Below are 16061 nucleotides of genomic sequence, written 5' to 3'. Positions count from 1 at the left end.
TCATCTGTTCATATTGTAGTCAACATTAAGCTCCATTTCAGCAAAAAATGGAACAGATATTCTTGCTTGTCTTTATCTTGTTGTTGGCCTTATTTGTCACAAGGTAAGTTCTATATTAAGCTCTCAATTCAACATTGTATAAATGCTGCACATACATTTGGTGCTGTTCATTTGCTTTCTTGGTATGTAGGCCTGGTATATCCTATAAGCCTATCCCGCACACTTTTGATATTTTTTATTCCTAAAAGACATGTTGAAAGCTTTGAATAACAAACTCTTATTGCAGCGACTATCTTGGATATTTTAACTCCTCATTGCACAATTCCAAAGTGGCAGCCATGTGATTTGATGCTACACAGCTGTGGGCACACTTTATTGACCAGTTGGCGACTAATTCCGCCATTTGATAGTAGCGAACTTAGCAGCCCCCCAAATTTATTAGATATGCCAATTTGTAATGTCATAGCATTGAAACTAGCATAAATATGGCTTTGCAAAAGTTTGCACCTCACCATATAAACCTCTATAAAAGATTTGAACTTTCTGGGATTATATATTCACTAGTTTCCATCCTTTGTTACTGTAAATTGACATACCTTCTTAACTACTGGCTTCTGCTTTTAACTTAACCTTCTTCCCTGTGTTTTATTGCAGGGTATCATCTGATGATGATCTAGAAAGATTTATTTCCAGTGTACATTCTCTGTTAAGGGAGCTAGACACGGAATCCGACAATATACGACAGAGTAGAGACAGATGTGAATTTTACGCCAACCGTGTCCTTTGTGCAATGCAGCACCTTGTTCATATTGCAATTTTTATGCAACAATCACAGTCTACCCAACAGAGCTTGTTTAGGGGAGTGGAGAGGCTTCGTGATCAGATGCGAAACATCTATTCACAGCTATACTCCCTATCTGTAATGGATGGATACTCATATCGCCCTTCTGTAGAGCATAGTGACAGACCTGGGAGGCCCAGATTTCAAATATCAGCTGAACAACTGTCCTGTCTGAGAAATGAATTTAACAGCTGGGCTCAAGTGGCAAGGGATCTTGGAGTTTCTCGGCAGACTGTCTACAACAGACGTAGAGAATTAGGGTTCTCTTTGGACTTTGAGGGATTTTCTAATATAAGTGAAAACAATCTGGATGTTGTTGTCCGTGAGGAGTTGAATGCATTCCCCGGAACAGGGGAAACAAATTTGATTGCTGGTTTGAGAAGAAGAGGTTTGTGGATACAGAGATGGAAGGTGAGGGAGTCAATTGTGAGAGTAGACCCAATCAACAGGGCAAACAGATGGGCCCAGAGGATTGTCAGACGTCCATACTCTGTACCCAATCCAAATTTCCTGTGGCACATTGATACTAATATGAAAATGAGGCGCTGGCGGATGTGCATCCATGGCTGTGTGGATGGCTTTTCTAGAGCTATTATATATCTAGTAGTAAATCCCAACAACCTGGCTGCAACTGTCCTTTCTTGTTTTCAAAACAGCACCACTAAGTGGGGTCACCCATCACGTGTAAGGGCAGACGACGGAGGTGAAAATGTGGCTGTTGGGGAGTACATGGAGTACTTTAGGGGAGCCAACAGAGGGAGCTTCCTAACAGGGCCAAGTGTCAGAAACACACGGATTGAACGGCTTTGGAGAGATGTTGGCATGAGTGTTATCAGCCTGTTCTCTTCTTTATTTTATTTTATGGAATTGCATCTTTTACTTGATTCTGATTCGGATATTCACATGTATGCCCTTCACTACGTTTTCCTTCCAAGAGTGCAGCGCCACTTGGACCTATTCAGAGAGAGATTTATGGTTCATGCCATATCAACAGCTGGCAACCGAACTCCACGGCAACTGTGGACATCTGGCATGCTTGCCAATTATAACTCACCAAACTCTGCAGTCAGAGATGTCTTTGACAGAGACAGAGATGTATTGGACAATCCTAATGAATATGGTGATGATCCAACAGCGCCCCCTCCAGATCCTGACAATGACACCACTGGAGTTGTTGTTCCACCAGTAAACCTGGATCTCAATGATGAGTACTGAGTACATTACAGCCCTTCGTCATTCATTTGACCCACTTGGAGAAGATAACAATTACGGTATCAATATATTTCTTCAAGTTCGCGACTATATTTCTCTGGCGTTAGCCAGGCAAAATAGCACATAAATATGCTTTTAACATCCCACGTACTTGTCAGGTGTGCTACTGGTCAGTGGTTTAACAGGCTTCCCCAATCAGACAATGGTAAATACTTAGAAATTGATCAATGCCACTCATCTCATCAGAAACTACCATTTGCCTGCCCTAAATCAAGTGTCATTCTGCAAGGGCATTTAACAATAAGGGTATAGTTATTAGTATCCATTTTGATAGCCATTAGTATTCTCAATTAAATTAAATTCACATAAATGTGGTAGTTAAATTACATGTTTACAGTATATTATGGAAGTGGTGGGGGCCCTAGGAAGCCACTGGCTTTTCAAGTAGAGTCTCCCTAAAGTATGACATTTGGTATTTCTGATATATATGCTGGTGAGTTGACAAAAAAAGTAAAAAAAATAAAAACGTTATTGTTATACATTTTAAAGTTTAGAAATTTGTAAATAAACACTTTTGGATAAGGCAAGTTATATGCCAAGTCTGTCTGTTTTCACTTAAAAAGCGTGATAATTTAGTTCTTATTAATGAAAGCAGTGGCGGATCTAGGGGTGGTGACGGGGGTGACATGTCACCCTCCTTTTGGGCGAAAAAAAAGTTTAAAAATAAAAAGATAAATCGTTGCAAATTGTTATAGCCGAATTGGATGTATCGCTATGCTATTCACTGGACGAAAACCAGACAATGTTTGTGACAGAAAGCCAGGCCACTGCACTAGCCGAAACAAGGCATGCATTTTGAATCCGAATGTTCTGACTTGCGGAACAGAAAAGCACTTTTCAACAACATTTTTAACCCTAAAAGATAGCACATTGGGTGTGGTCGAAGCAATTTCTAATCCTAAGCTCTAAAATCATTGTGAGACCGGCGATACCCCCTAATGGATAACAAGAATTTATAGTAGTTGGTTGAATTGTATGCCCTAAAAGACAGGACGATCACCCTATCGTCTACTTTTATGGAGAGCCCTCCCCCTACCACTTACTAGACGGATCGCAAACGGAAAATTCATGCTATCACATGGTAGAGTGGATAAGCAAACTGAAGCTGAGAGAAACTTATCAACATGCCCCACTGGCAAAGCTTTAGCAACAGGATACAAGAATCCTTGGCAAAAAAAAAATTGATTTTAACCAACTGCCGCGGGCATAGGCATATGAGTTCATAAATGAGCTCGAAGGAGGTTATGTGGGAATAGCTAAGTCAGCACCAGACGCCCATTATCAAGGATGCTACCTTCATTCACTAAATATAGTCGTTTGCCACGCCTGCAATATAGTACACAATATGTTGGATTCTTACCATAAGCTTTCAAGTTTTTCTGACAACTCGCCGGCAGAATTCCTTTAAAATTGTGATGGATGCACTTGCACCCGAAAATAGAAAGCGCAAACTCGAAGATTTTTGCAAAATTTGATGGGTTGCACGATGATAGTGTCGATCGACAGAATGAAGATGTCTGTAGGCGTTTTATTGCAGCGCAAACATGGCGGATGGCGTTAATCTTCTTTTCTAAGTGTTCCTCCGGGAAAGTCCGTAGTAAGAGGAGCTGTTATGCTTTTGGTTCTCAACTAATTCAAAACTTCAATAAGTAACGTGATTTTAACAAACAGGGAAAATAAATGTTTTCTCGAAATTTTGTAGAAGATTTTGTAACATGAAATATATTTTCCTTAAAATCTGAAAAAATCGAGACAGCCTGCAGGGGCGTACGCATCCTATAGGCCTGCAAAAAAAATTTTGGCATTTTTATTTGCATAACGAGGGGAAAAAAATTAAATGTTTACTCATTCATTTTTATGTACGTAGTTTTAATGATGAGGATAAAAACTATAATTTTTTTAATCATGTTAGTCTACAGATGATTTGAAAACATTGTTATATCGTTCAGTGCCACGCAACGACTGAAGTCCTATTTGAGATCGAGGATGACAGAGGATCGTGTAATATTCTCAAAAGTCTGACGCATTGACGCCAATTTCAAAACCCAAAAGCGGGAGCTATGAAATCTTCACGGGAATGAGGGATGAGGGGCCTTTCCCTCATTCAGCTTCTGAATGCTTTGACTGCAACTTGTTAAAATCCTGCGTACGCCCCTTGCCTGTCGAAAAAGTCAGCCCCCCTTTCTAAATCCTAAATCCGCCACTGGAAAGGGTGTTAGAAGATTGATAGTAATGGGGAGAGAATTCCAGATTTTAGGGCCTTGGTATAGAATTGTGAACTGCTTAATATGTCCAATGCTATACCTTGCATTTTTCTTTGTTATCCTCTAGAAGAATATGAGCATGAATAAAAGAGCAGATTTCAGGACACAGAGGGGCGGATCCATGAAAAAATCTGACTGTAGCGTGGATGCAGAATTAATATCAGAAAAAAAAGCTATGCGAGGAAAATAAATCAATTCATTTGATTACACTTGCATTTGCTGAAGTAGCAATAGTTTGGATCTGCTCCTTGGACAGACTGCAAACTAATTCAAATCATGCCCTAAACCTTGTCTGACTTCGCCTCCTGATCATTCTCATACCCAGAGTTCCACGGCTTTTCGGCTCTGGGGACATGTATTGAGGGCATTCGCTGATTGGCTGATTTTGAACGTTAGGACATATGCAAAGAAAGTTGTTTTTCCCAACTGCTCTGTATTAAATATCGCGCATGCGTCAGTGGCTGTCCCTAGAGCCTCCTCATCAACAGAAAGAGCGGGGGAGCTCTGTTTTCGAAAAGGCCTCCTTATTGTTTTGTACTGTACTGAACTAGCTGTAAAATTTGAGCGGAACGGCAAGCAAAACCTTTGCTGCGGGACTATCGCATCGCAATTTTTTTCTCGCACTAATATTGCCTTTAATGCACTAGTAAATTGAAACCCCAAACCCCATGGTCCCAGGGATGGGTGGGGGATTAGACTAGATTAGATTAGACTTTAACCCCGAAAAATTTGATAAAAGCCCCAGCCCCTCGGGAATCTAACTCTTACTCAAATGCCCTACCCCTCTATATAATAACTGTCATTTGAGATGGAATGCCATCTGAAGTGAGCCTTTTATATCTCTCAAAACTCTCATATGTTGAGCCGTACAATGCATCAATGCGTACAATCTCAAAAAACTCTCACATTCTTGACCTAATTTTAAAAAAAACGCATAAAAATCACAGCGGATTCGGATAAAAGCAAAACTTTGTGCGGACCTGGGGATTTACGAAGCTGCTCGAGCTGCTCGGCGGATGCGGAGACTCCTCTTCACACCACCCCCATCCTGAATGTAATCACCTATGGTTCCCAGGCCCGTACCCAGCTAGAGTGCAGGGGTTGCGAACGAACCCCCAACAACGACCGAAGGTCCACTTTCGGTTCTCTATAGACGTGCTTTTTTTAGACAAAACTATAAAGCATAAGCTAGATCACTCTTACTTTTTCGGATTTGCACCCCTCCCCCCCAAGAGAAATCCTGGGTATGGGCCTGGCTCGGGTCTCAAAATAACCCTCGGTGCCTCAAAATAACCCTCGGTGCCTCAAAATAACACTTACATATACTGTCTATAAACTTTTAAAGCACGGACTCTGTTGACCAATAATACCTGTTACTAGCACCATCGGTTCAAGCGTCTCGTGGCGCGAGTTCTGAAAGCTCATAATTTTGTATTTTGCTCGCCAAAATCAAGAGAGCATCAGATAAGAGAGGGACACTTTGGTATTACCCGCGCGCCATGTCGAATATTTTTAGTAACCACCACCCCACCACTGCGCGTGAGCATTTTTACTCACCCTACCCCCACGCTTTGGCATTTACATCTTGTTGTTTGCCGCTGTTTTGTGACTTGAAACCGAAAAAAATTGTTGTACTTCGAGGATTGCAAGATTTCGAAAACGAGACTTCATTCAAAATCAAGAGCGGAAAACCGCGTGGCTCAAACACCGTTTTCGCTCTAACTTGATGCTTCTTCGTGGTTTCTCAACCTTTATTATATTCCTAATGGTCAAACGAAATCTGTAAGTTAGACATTAGATATGATATTGATTTTTGTGAATATTCCGGTGAATTGAGAAGGAATCCAAGAAAAATACAAGAAAAGTACAAGAGTGAATAATATCATCATCATCATCATCATCATCATCATCACAACGCACTGTTCCCCTCCCATACAACTCGCCGAGAAACAGTGGAAATTCGTATCCTTCACTGCTCGTTTTATGCTCAACCTTTGTCCCACCCTTTGTATCCCATTTATCAGGCTTTCTTTCCTCATTCGTCTATAGGATCCCATAGTATCACCACAGATGTCGTAGACTAACAATTGTCATACATCACAAATTAGGCTCAGGACCGAAATCCCGCATTAGCATTACTGTTATCCTTAGCAGAAAATGGACAAATCAAGCTGGGACGTTTTTTTTTTTTCAGGCTGGGACGCATTCATTCATTCATTTATTTATTTATTTTGTACTAAAATAAGTTGTAGCCATGGCGGTGAGTCCGTTACTCCCTAAACAAAACACTAAACAAAGCCAGTGTCGACACACTGTGTTTTTCTATGAAAACTCTAAGAACAGCGTAATTCCTATCCTCATTCGGCGTGTTTAGCAAACCTCAAATTGGAGGATTTCGCATATTTCGACAAACTTGCTAGTAACAAATAAGGTACTCTAGGTTGTGCTCATTATTATGGCTGGGGGTGTTGATATAAAACCTTGGTCAGCCTTTTGTTTCGTTCCACTTTGCTTTTATCAAAATTAATCCCACCCCTCTCCACATCACCTACTCAAGACATAAACCGGAATGCGGCCAAAATGTTTTTCCAAGATATAATTATGGAAGACATACCTGCTTACCCAATAACTGCGAGATTTTGTTTCTTAAGTATGGAATGATTTAAAAACGACGCTCCTTTCACCCTACTCATTTCTTTTTTTAGCCACCTCCCACTCCCTATGATTTCAGCCACAAATAATGAGCACTCCCCTATAATAAAGGAGGCCCAACGACAAGCCGGTTGAAAAATATCTATTCAGAGAGTGTTAGTCAGAGAGTTCGGCAATATAATTTGCCAGATTTTAATAGAAGTTTGCCTTTTGTTATTGGACCTTCGTCGTATTCTGTCCAAAAGGAAAGAAAAATCATTGGGGCCGGTATGAAAGAAAAGAAAAAAACGTTTCGCCTTTCAACACAAACCCCAACGGTACACGTGCCACCAAAAATGAGTGTAAAATATTTGGAAGTCGCTCAAGAAAAGATATTTCAAGAACAGACGTCGTTGGGAGCTCCTTATAATATCGCCAAAAATTAAGAATCAAAGCAAAAATTTGAGATAAATGATTAAAGTGCATCTAAGTCCCACATCTATGCCTCTGAAGGCAAATTTAAGTGCTTCTTTTTGCCGGACACATTTTCTTTCCCATGTCTTCTTCACTATTACGCCAGCCTCTTTCGTGATGCAAACACTGCAAAAGAATAGCAGAAAGTAGCGAAAGTAAGTAGCGAAAGAAGCGAAAGCACCGAACATGAAACAAATGGCGTTTTGTTGATTATTCTGAGCTTACTAGTTGGGTGATGCTTTAGCAATATAACTCTCGCCTTCAAGGGCCACCGGTGAATAGCTATTGGCAGCCTTTTCGTGCTATAGGTCTTATCGTCAAGTAGAATTCTAAGTATGTCTAGGAAATGGTTTTGGATGTTAACACATTTCATTTGTCACATTCAATGAGGCGGTTTTATAGACTGCACGTAGACTATATCGTTGTCCATAAAAGCATTTAATCATCCCCGTTATGAAATCATTGTCAACAGGTCACATGCCTCGCCTCATTATCTAACTGATCACAAAAATGTAGCAAATTGACCTCGTGGGACCTCGAGTTAACCCCCAAAACATTTTTTGTTCTAGACTTGCTCTCTGGGATTATTAAATGAATCTTTTATGTAGACCCCCTTTACTACTAGACATTCTTACGTTCCAGATGATAGTAAAGATGGTAAGTCCATTTTGTTGTGCACAACCACCAACAAAGTAAACCGATCCTCTTCTTTTGTTAGCAGTAATCTTATTTTGGTCAGGCGGGTCTCCCTCCATGGGCAAGATACAGCTTGTCTTTGCACATCAAATTCCCACTTTGCAGCCAATTCATCAAGTGTCTTCTCTTTTGGCATTATCTAAAGCCACATCAAATAACATCTTACTAATTTTTTTCGTCCAATCACATGGGAAGTTTGTTACGGGCAAATAACCACCCGTATGCAACCACATGAGTTAAATTCTCTCTACGGAGTTTGCCATTAAGCCCTCAAATAAAAAATGAAGCAAACAACAAAACAGAAACATTGTATGTTCTTGCCTCCTATTTATCCCAAGCAATTCACAAGAATAATTGTTTTTCTTAGTTTTTCACAGAAATGCACCACGTACGGGTAATGAAAGAGACACCTGTGACGGTATATCAACTTTTTACAGCAGTTAGGTGAGCTTTGATACAACAAAGCTGATACGTCCTGAAGCGATGCCCGGAAACCGTTCCAATGAACCCGAGTGCACCAGAAATTGCAGCCTGTGTCAAAATTGGAGATTTTTCTAGGGTGTACTCTTTTTACCCTTAACAAATACATTTGATACTCTGTCTTCAACAAGCATGTTGTACATTCTCACAAGGTGAGACCCTTTTGCACGTAAGAAATGTTGTTGAACCTCTGTCGAGGTGATTATCTCACAGCAAATTGGGCAAGTAAACACCTCCTTGTTGCAAAAGGTATGCAAGTGCGATACTACATGGCATCTGTGAATAGATGTATTAAATTAATTAATTTAAAAAAAAAAACCGCTTTAATCAACAATGGTTGGCTGGTTTCGGGTGGGGGGGGGGGTTTATAGGAGGTAGAAAAAGATATATCAAAACACAATACTAATATGTATTAACGCGGTCTGCATGCAATACATATAGCATCGTATTTATCAGTTTTCCCCGACAATATACACAGGATCGAGCAAACTACAGTGCCCAAAAAATTACATTATGACTAAAGTGTTTAGTAAAGTGTAAAATTGCAATAGAAAATAAGCTATCCCGATGCTTTTTTTGGATTTTTTTGGATTATATCTAAAATTTCAACTCTAGGCGTAGAAGAAATTCATTCGATCTTTTTAAAATTTCAAGCCCTGTAGTAACTTTGAAATTAACTTTTGATATTTTCTCCACATTTGTTTGGACAAGCTACGATCAGGCCCTTGCATGTCATTGCATGAGCTGCCTGTTTGGCCAGTTTGACCATTTCGCCACATGTTCCACACCTTTCTTCCTTAAAAGGGCAACTTCTCATGTGATTTTCTTGTTCATACCGGAACATACTGACTAGGCAGCTTTCATAAGGGCAGGTCACCATAACCATTTCGCACACTTGAGAATGACGTTGGATATCTCCCAAATCTCCTTGCCATTCACAAGAGTCATTTCCTTCAAGGGATGTTGGACACTTGACTTGCATTTTGTCGATTATATTTTGTAACAGTCTGATAGGGGTCAAAGTGCTAGACCCCAACCAGGCCCTGTCACATGGGCAGTATTTTCGTACTTCTATGCTTTTTTCAATGCAATTTACACAAAAAACGTGTTGGTCTTTGCATTGCACAGGATTTCTAAATACACTGTAACTAAAATAAACACAAAATAGGTTAGTGACAAAATCCAATCCTAATCACATAATTTGTGGGGTAAAGGTCTGTGACAGTACAGCACAGGGTCTTAGAGCGTCAAATCCAACCTTAAATGTTCCCTAGTTCAGTCACGAGCGCGCACATAGTTTACAAATTTTGTTGCGCGGTGTAGCTGTAGGTACCTTACTTACCATATTGGGCAGATATATTCATCTAGATTACCGTATAGAAATAGTGATGGCGGATAACCAATACTTTCGTCCATAATACTTCATACACGATGTTATAGAATTGGTATAAGATTGAGTGGTACCGCTTTGTGATTTTGTTTAACCAGTCAGCTTGTGTGATATCTTTGTTGGACATGTCCGCTCTGTACCGCCCGCTGGCAAATAAGATCTTGTTGTGATAACTTTGATTGACATGCCATGCCACACGTGCGGTTGTCGGCTGCGTGTTTGTTCTTAAATCTGCGAGCAGGCGAGTTTGCCAGAAACTCCAGGAAACATATCAAGAATCGAAAGTATAACACTAGCTAGCATTATGGTAAGTCTACACTTATTTAATCAGCATTGTTTAGTTTGACTATGTAAAAGACTCTAAACTTTTGTTACTCGATCTCTTTGCGAAAAGCCTTGGTCTGTTAGTGTTGATTTGAAAGGCGGCGGTGGAAAACCTAAAACGAAACCCCCAAAACACTACTGTATAGAAACACAACAGTATGTTTTCTAACATAAGTTTATACTCTTATCCTTTATAACATTAAGCTATAAAGTTATTGTATACCGAAACCCGTATAGCTGTTTTGTCACATCGCGTCGAACGAACGTGAGCCATCACGAGTGTGTGCCGTTTGCCTGTCATTTTATCAAGTTATGGATAAGGAATAGAACGTTTCCTTTATTTGTACCGTGACTTAGGATGCTCTATAGCGTCTTCTTTAGCTAGATATTTTTCATTCTGGGCGTAGTTATGTGAAGAATTTCCACCTCGCGGTAAGTGTGATAGTGGCATGTGTGTAAGCTTATCTTTCCCCTAAATTTGCATAATAGATGTTTATTTCGAACCAAATTACGAACTTTGTTATCTATTAATGAACTTTTCATTGCTACTATGGAATTTTCGGGAGTGATGCAAGTCTCAATGTATGTTTAAGCTTGAAACTTATTGACATCTCGTATAGTTTACTACTAAAGAGAGTTGCGAGGTGTTAACCAAGAGATAAGAAAGGGGCTGCTCTGCGGATATGGAAGGGATTTCAGACTAATGTCGAAAACTAAACTTGAATACAAACTGTTACCTTATCAGGAGGCGAAATATTAGTCTGATTGAGTTTAGTCACAACATGAAGATGCCGTATTTACGATTTAGTTGGCTATTTGATTGACCAAAACAGCCCTCCCAGGCTCTGAGCGAGTACAGGTGAAAGTGGATGATGGGCTTCCTGTGGTGAGCTTTTAACGGCTTTTCATATGTATTCAAAATATCTAAACTGCAATTTTTGAACTTTTCTTTTTTTTTCTTCACACAACTTAACTGATCGAAATCTAATTTCTCCTAACACAACTTAGTTTGCTTTCTCATTTGCCATCTTTGTCCAGCTGGCATGGTGTCCGTCCACCACTATGGAGACAGTAGTTTTATGTTTATGTTTTGTTATTCCTTTTCACTAAATAGTCAGGTCTCTAGCTGCTTTTTATGTGAAATTCTTGTGTGGCACAATAACTTAAAAGGGTTTTTTTTTTCTTTTATGCAGGCTAATAATATACCAGCATCAACCAGCCAGGTAACATGCAGTTTCATCAATGTTATTATGGTCCATAAGTTAAATATGTTGGGTTGTATTGATGTAAAGCTTCATCATAGTTGTAGTCAGTTTCTTGCAGGGACGGATCTTGTTTATTGCAAGAAGGATCAGGTATTGATAAAATGTCCCATATACCCAGAAATAGAAACGCCTTTAAAACTTCCTTTTCAATAATATTCTTGACTGGTAACCAAAATAAACGACAGACGGACGGACGGACAGACAGGTTTATTTGGCATCGAGTACACACAAATGTACATTGCGAGTTTCATACCGTGAGTGACTTAGGCGAATCCTAAAGAAAAATTCATAATTTGGTATTAATCGGGTCAATAGTCAATATCGAGAAACAGCAATCCCATTTTACAAGGATTTGTTTAAAAAAAGTAATCTACGAAAAACCGGACTCTTGGCGTCAAGTCTTACAAAATTCTGGCATCTTTGAATGACTGTATCTCGATCGTTATTTGCCGAATCAACTCCAAACTTTGGATTTTTGGTCGTTCTCGTTATGCGGTATGAAATCCGGCACATCCAAATAAATAAATCAAATAAGAAAAAATATAGGAAACGTTTATTATCTTCAATGGCGTCCCTTAACGAACCTTTCTTTTTAGGACATGTAGAGAAAGTTTTTTCCTAGAACTTCTTTGATTTATACGTATGATTTTTAGAAAAGCTAGAGCACTGTGGTTAGAATATCGTTAGTGTTTGTTCTTACAAATTCAAAAAATTATTTTGTTTTATTTTTGTATGCTGTTCACACACGTTTTTGCATATTTGGCATGTCGGCCGGTTTCGATGTAAAGGGGGTGGTTACTTCGTATAAGTTTTGTTAGTGCGTAGCTGTGGAATAGCTGTATACACAATAACAAGGCTAAAAATAAAGTGACTTATTGGTTTTAATAACTGTCTTTTCACTTTCTAGGGCCAAATGGAATTACGAAAAGGTCGAAAAAGAGAAAAGGCAGCAAAGCGAAAAAAGAGTAAAAAAGGAAATGAAAGATTAAGAAAGAGTAGAAAAGGTCTAATTTTGCCCGACTGTAAGTAGTAACGGCAACGCTTACGACAGTTCATTAGTGAAAATAGCCAATAATCGTTTTCATGTATAAAGCGGATTTCAGATAATTGCAGAAAGTAAGTCTTGCGACTTGAATTTTGTTAACCTTTCTATAGGTAGAGGGCAAAGTCTTTTGTGAAATTGAGAACTAAATCAAAATGCGCCAATACCCACGTCATGACTACGTAAGCATGACTCCATCTCCTGATTGGTTTGTTGTTAAATGGCTTCCACCGCAAGTGGTTTTGCATCTGCGTTTAGTTTTCCGACACTCATCTGAAATCCGCTCTATCCATCTTTAAACTTTTAGAAGTTCCGTTTCCATCAAAATTGTTACATTCACATTCGCGTTCTTTTTATACTGTAGAACGAAGTAGTTTCACGTCCTAGCTCAGAAGAAAACATCAGAAATAAACTTGAATCTGTATTCGTTTGTCAAACGCATTTTTAAGCCGCGCCCCCTGTTGAGGACCATTGTGTGGGGGGGGGGGGGGGATACCCACAGAACAGCGTGGAAACGGAACACAAAAGAAAACGGTAGAAACCAACTTAATTGATTTCAAAATGCAACATTGATCAAGGAAATTTTTCAAATATATCCGTCAAGAACGGATGTTTTAGTGAATATGTCAGGGGGATCGGAACATTTGGTGAATACATTTCCCTTGTAATGAACTTTGATTATACTATATTACCTGGATTTATATTTGAAAATTACAATAATAATTGGCGACAGTGAATGAGTTGTTTTTCTTGTTATTTACCAGATGTAACTATTACTCTTGTTTCTGTGCAAATAAATATATTATTTTGTAGTCTGTATATGCTGTTGCTAGAAGAAGAAGGGCATCAGGTATTGCAGAAATATTAGTCCGGCGTATTAACGTAAACGTTGCGCACTTTGGGCCATAGACTTAAAACTTTGCTTGGTGAAAGTTTTCATCCTAGTTTTCAATATTAGATATGGAGGTTTCTCGTTGTACCGAATGCTATAGTTAATTATGGGATTGTGCTCGTAGGGGGGAGGGTGAGTGGCACTTTGGCACTACTCGCCACTGTGACTAAAGTGCCACTCACCCTCCCCCCTACGAGCACAATCCCATAAACTGGCACTACTCGCCACTGTGACTAGTCATAAAGGCACCAAGCTTGGTATACAGTATATGTTCTTTGGAAAATTCTTGACTGATCAACAAGGGGTGTCACAAAATTGCACCTCATTAGGGAGGGTACAGGTAAATTTGTCAAAGCCCTCTAACTCCTGGTGTTTGTGGTACTCCATGTAATTATGCTAAGGATCACTCAAGAAGTATGTTTATCAAATGTGTCATTAGTGTCTCTACAGCATAAGTCTTTAATGTCAATTGCCCCCACCCTCCTCCCCCTCCCCAAGGAAGTGCAAGTTTGTTATTCTCCGGTAAATCTGTTAAGCGTTGGTTATGGAACATATTTGACACGTTTGGTGCATTTATGGTGTCAGCATATCTCATTAGGCCATAATTATGCATTTTGACAAATTACCTTTATCCCTCCCCTTCTCGTGCACTTCATTGGTACCTCCTGTTAATATGTGTCAATGGATTTTATCAAAGTTTTGCACAGGACAGGACATAAAACTGTAATGTCTAGACTGTGCCCAGTATGGTGTCATGTAAAAATGTGGTACTATATTGTTATGTGCTATAAATTCTACACATTCCCAATAAAATTGTAGATTCGTTTGAAAAATAATAAAAAGACTATAAGACGACTTTCAAAAGGAACCAATTGAAATCTAAGTACAGCTAAGTCTTCTAAAAAGGATTCAAGATGGTTCGCATATAAGTGCGAGTATGACCAAAAGTGAGGCATTCTTAAAAATCCAACCTCTCTAGCTTTTATGTGAACGTAAGCACGTGATAATTAGAGGCTCTCGTGCCTTAATTCTTTATGAAAATATTAATGTTTAATTTTAATATTTGACAAGTTTTGAGGGTTTCTGCAGGGCAATGAGATTAATACTTTAGAGTTCGGAAGACATTTCGACCATCTACATTTAGACATCTCGGCAAGCATTTCGAGCATTTACATCTCGGCAGACATCCGGAAAGGTGTTCCGACGCTTCGAAAGGTATTCCGAAGTCGGAACAGATTTCCGTAATTTTTTTACGGAAGGCGGGTCATATTCGGGGACTCCTCGGTATCGTTTCGGGTCCCGGGATCAGTTGGGGCACTTTGGGGGATCATTTCGGGTCCAGGATCGTTTCGGGTCCTGGGATCATTTCGGGTCCTGTACAGACCTTAAGCAAGAACGACGGCAACGGCTAGGACAACGAGATCGAAAAAGATGTGTTCGCGCTTTGCGATCAATTATAATTTAATTGCAATGGAATTAGCGAAACATTATAGTCAGAGATAGATAAAAATAAACTAAGGACATTATTTCTACAGCAGCGAACGTAGTTAGGAGAGTTTACATGGCAAACGTCCGCGTCCTCAATTGACCGTGAAAGTTGGAGTTTTCACGTCGTGGTTTTATGGAAAACGGCTGAAATGTATCAGACAGAATGCATTTTCACGTGCTGCTATTGAATTCTGAATCAAATCCCAATGTTTTTTTTGCCGTCGTCGTCCACGTTGCCGTCGTTGTTGCTTAAGGTCCCTAATGATTAGCTCGACCCCCAGCGTCGCGTTTTTTCTCTTCCCCCCTTGAGGGACGCTCGAGGCTCTGGAACCAGGGTACTTTTATACTGGGGAAAGTCCAAAATTTTCAAAACGTTCTGGGAAAAATCCTAAGATTCCTACAAAAAATATATATGCGGTGATTTTTTTGCTTGGATTCGTGACTTTCGTTTGGCTAGCACTGTCGACGTTCAGCCTTAAATGATTTTCTTGATCACTGAATTCACGGACGTCATCATGTCCAAATCAAGCCAGGGGCTGTCTTTCACCCAGTCTTTAAAATTCTTTTTATGCAAGCGATGCTTGTAGTTTGCCTAGACGGGCGATATCAAGCTTGAAGGTTGTCCGGTGTAGAGGGTTTGGCCACCGACTTGAGGAACTTGACTTTATATTTTTCTTTAAAGCCCTGTGCAAACTGCGCCTGCACCGGCCAGCATTGCTGGCAAATTATTGCTCGACTGACCACAAGACAAAGGAAATGTTAAAAAGTCCATTTCCCATTTTGACATTTCCTTTGTCCTATAGTCAGTCAAGCGAAAATTCGTCAGCAATGCTGGCAGGTGCTAAGCCCGATTCATCATCGCTGGTCGCGGTTTTTGGGTTCAACGTTGAGAGTAGTATAAAAATCGATAGTAAAAGTTGACTTGATGCGGAGTTTCGGCTGCATAAAATGAAAACAAAAATATATAATGGGGGGGGGGGGGGGGGGGACTGGAGACTTTCA

At 39.8% G+C, this 16061-nt stretch overlaps 1 pseudogene; it reads left to right on the top strand.

The window, feature by feature from the left end:
• Positions 1–728: 728 nt before the first annotated feature.
• Positions 729–2803, top strand: LOC116615102 (annotated as a pseudogene).
• The last annotated feature ends 13258 nt before the right edge of the window (positions 2804–16061 follow it).

This window comes from Nematostella vectensis, chromosome 6, assembly GCF_932526225.1.
Source record: "Nematostella vectensis chromosome 6, jaNemVect1.1, whole genome shotgun sequence".
Classification (NCBI taxonomy): domain Eukaryota; kingdom Metazoa; phylum Cnidaria; class Anthozoa; order Actiniaria; family Edwardsiidae; genus Nematostella; species Nematostella vectensis.
Note: the sequence above shows the minus strand (reverse complement) of the source record. Positions and strands in the feature narration are given on the sequence as shown.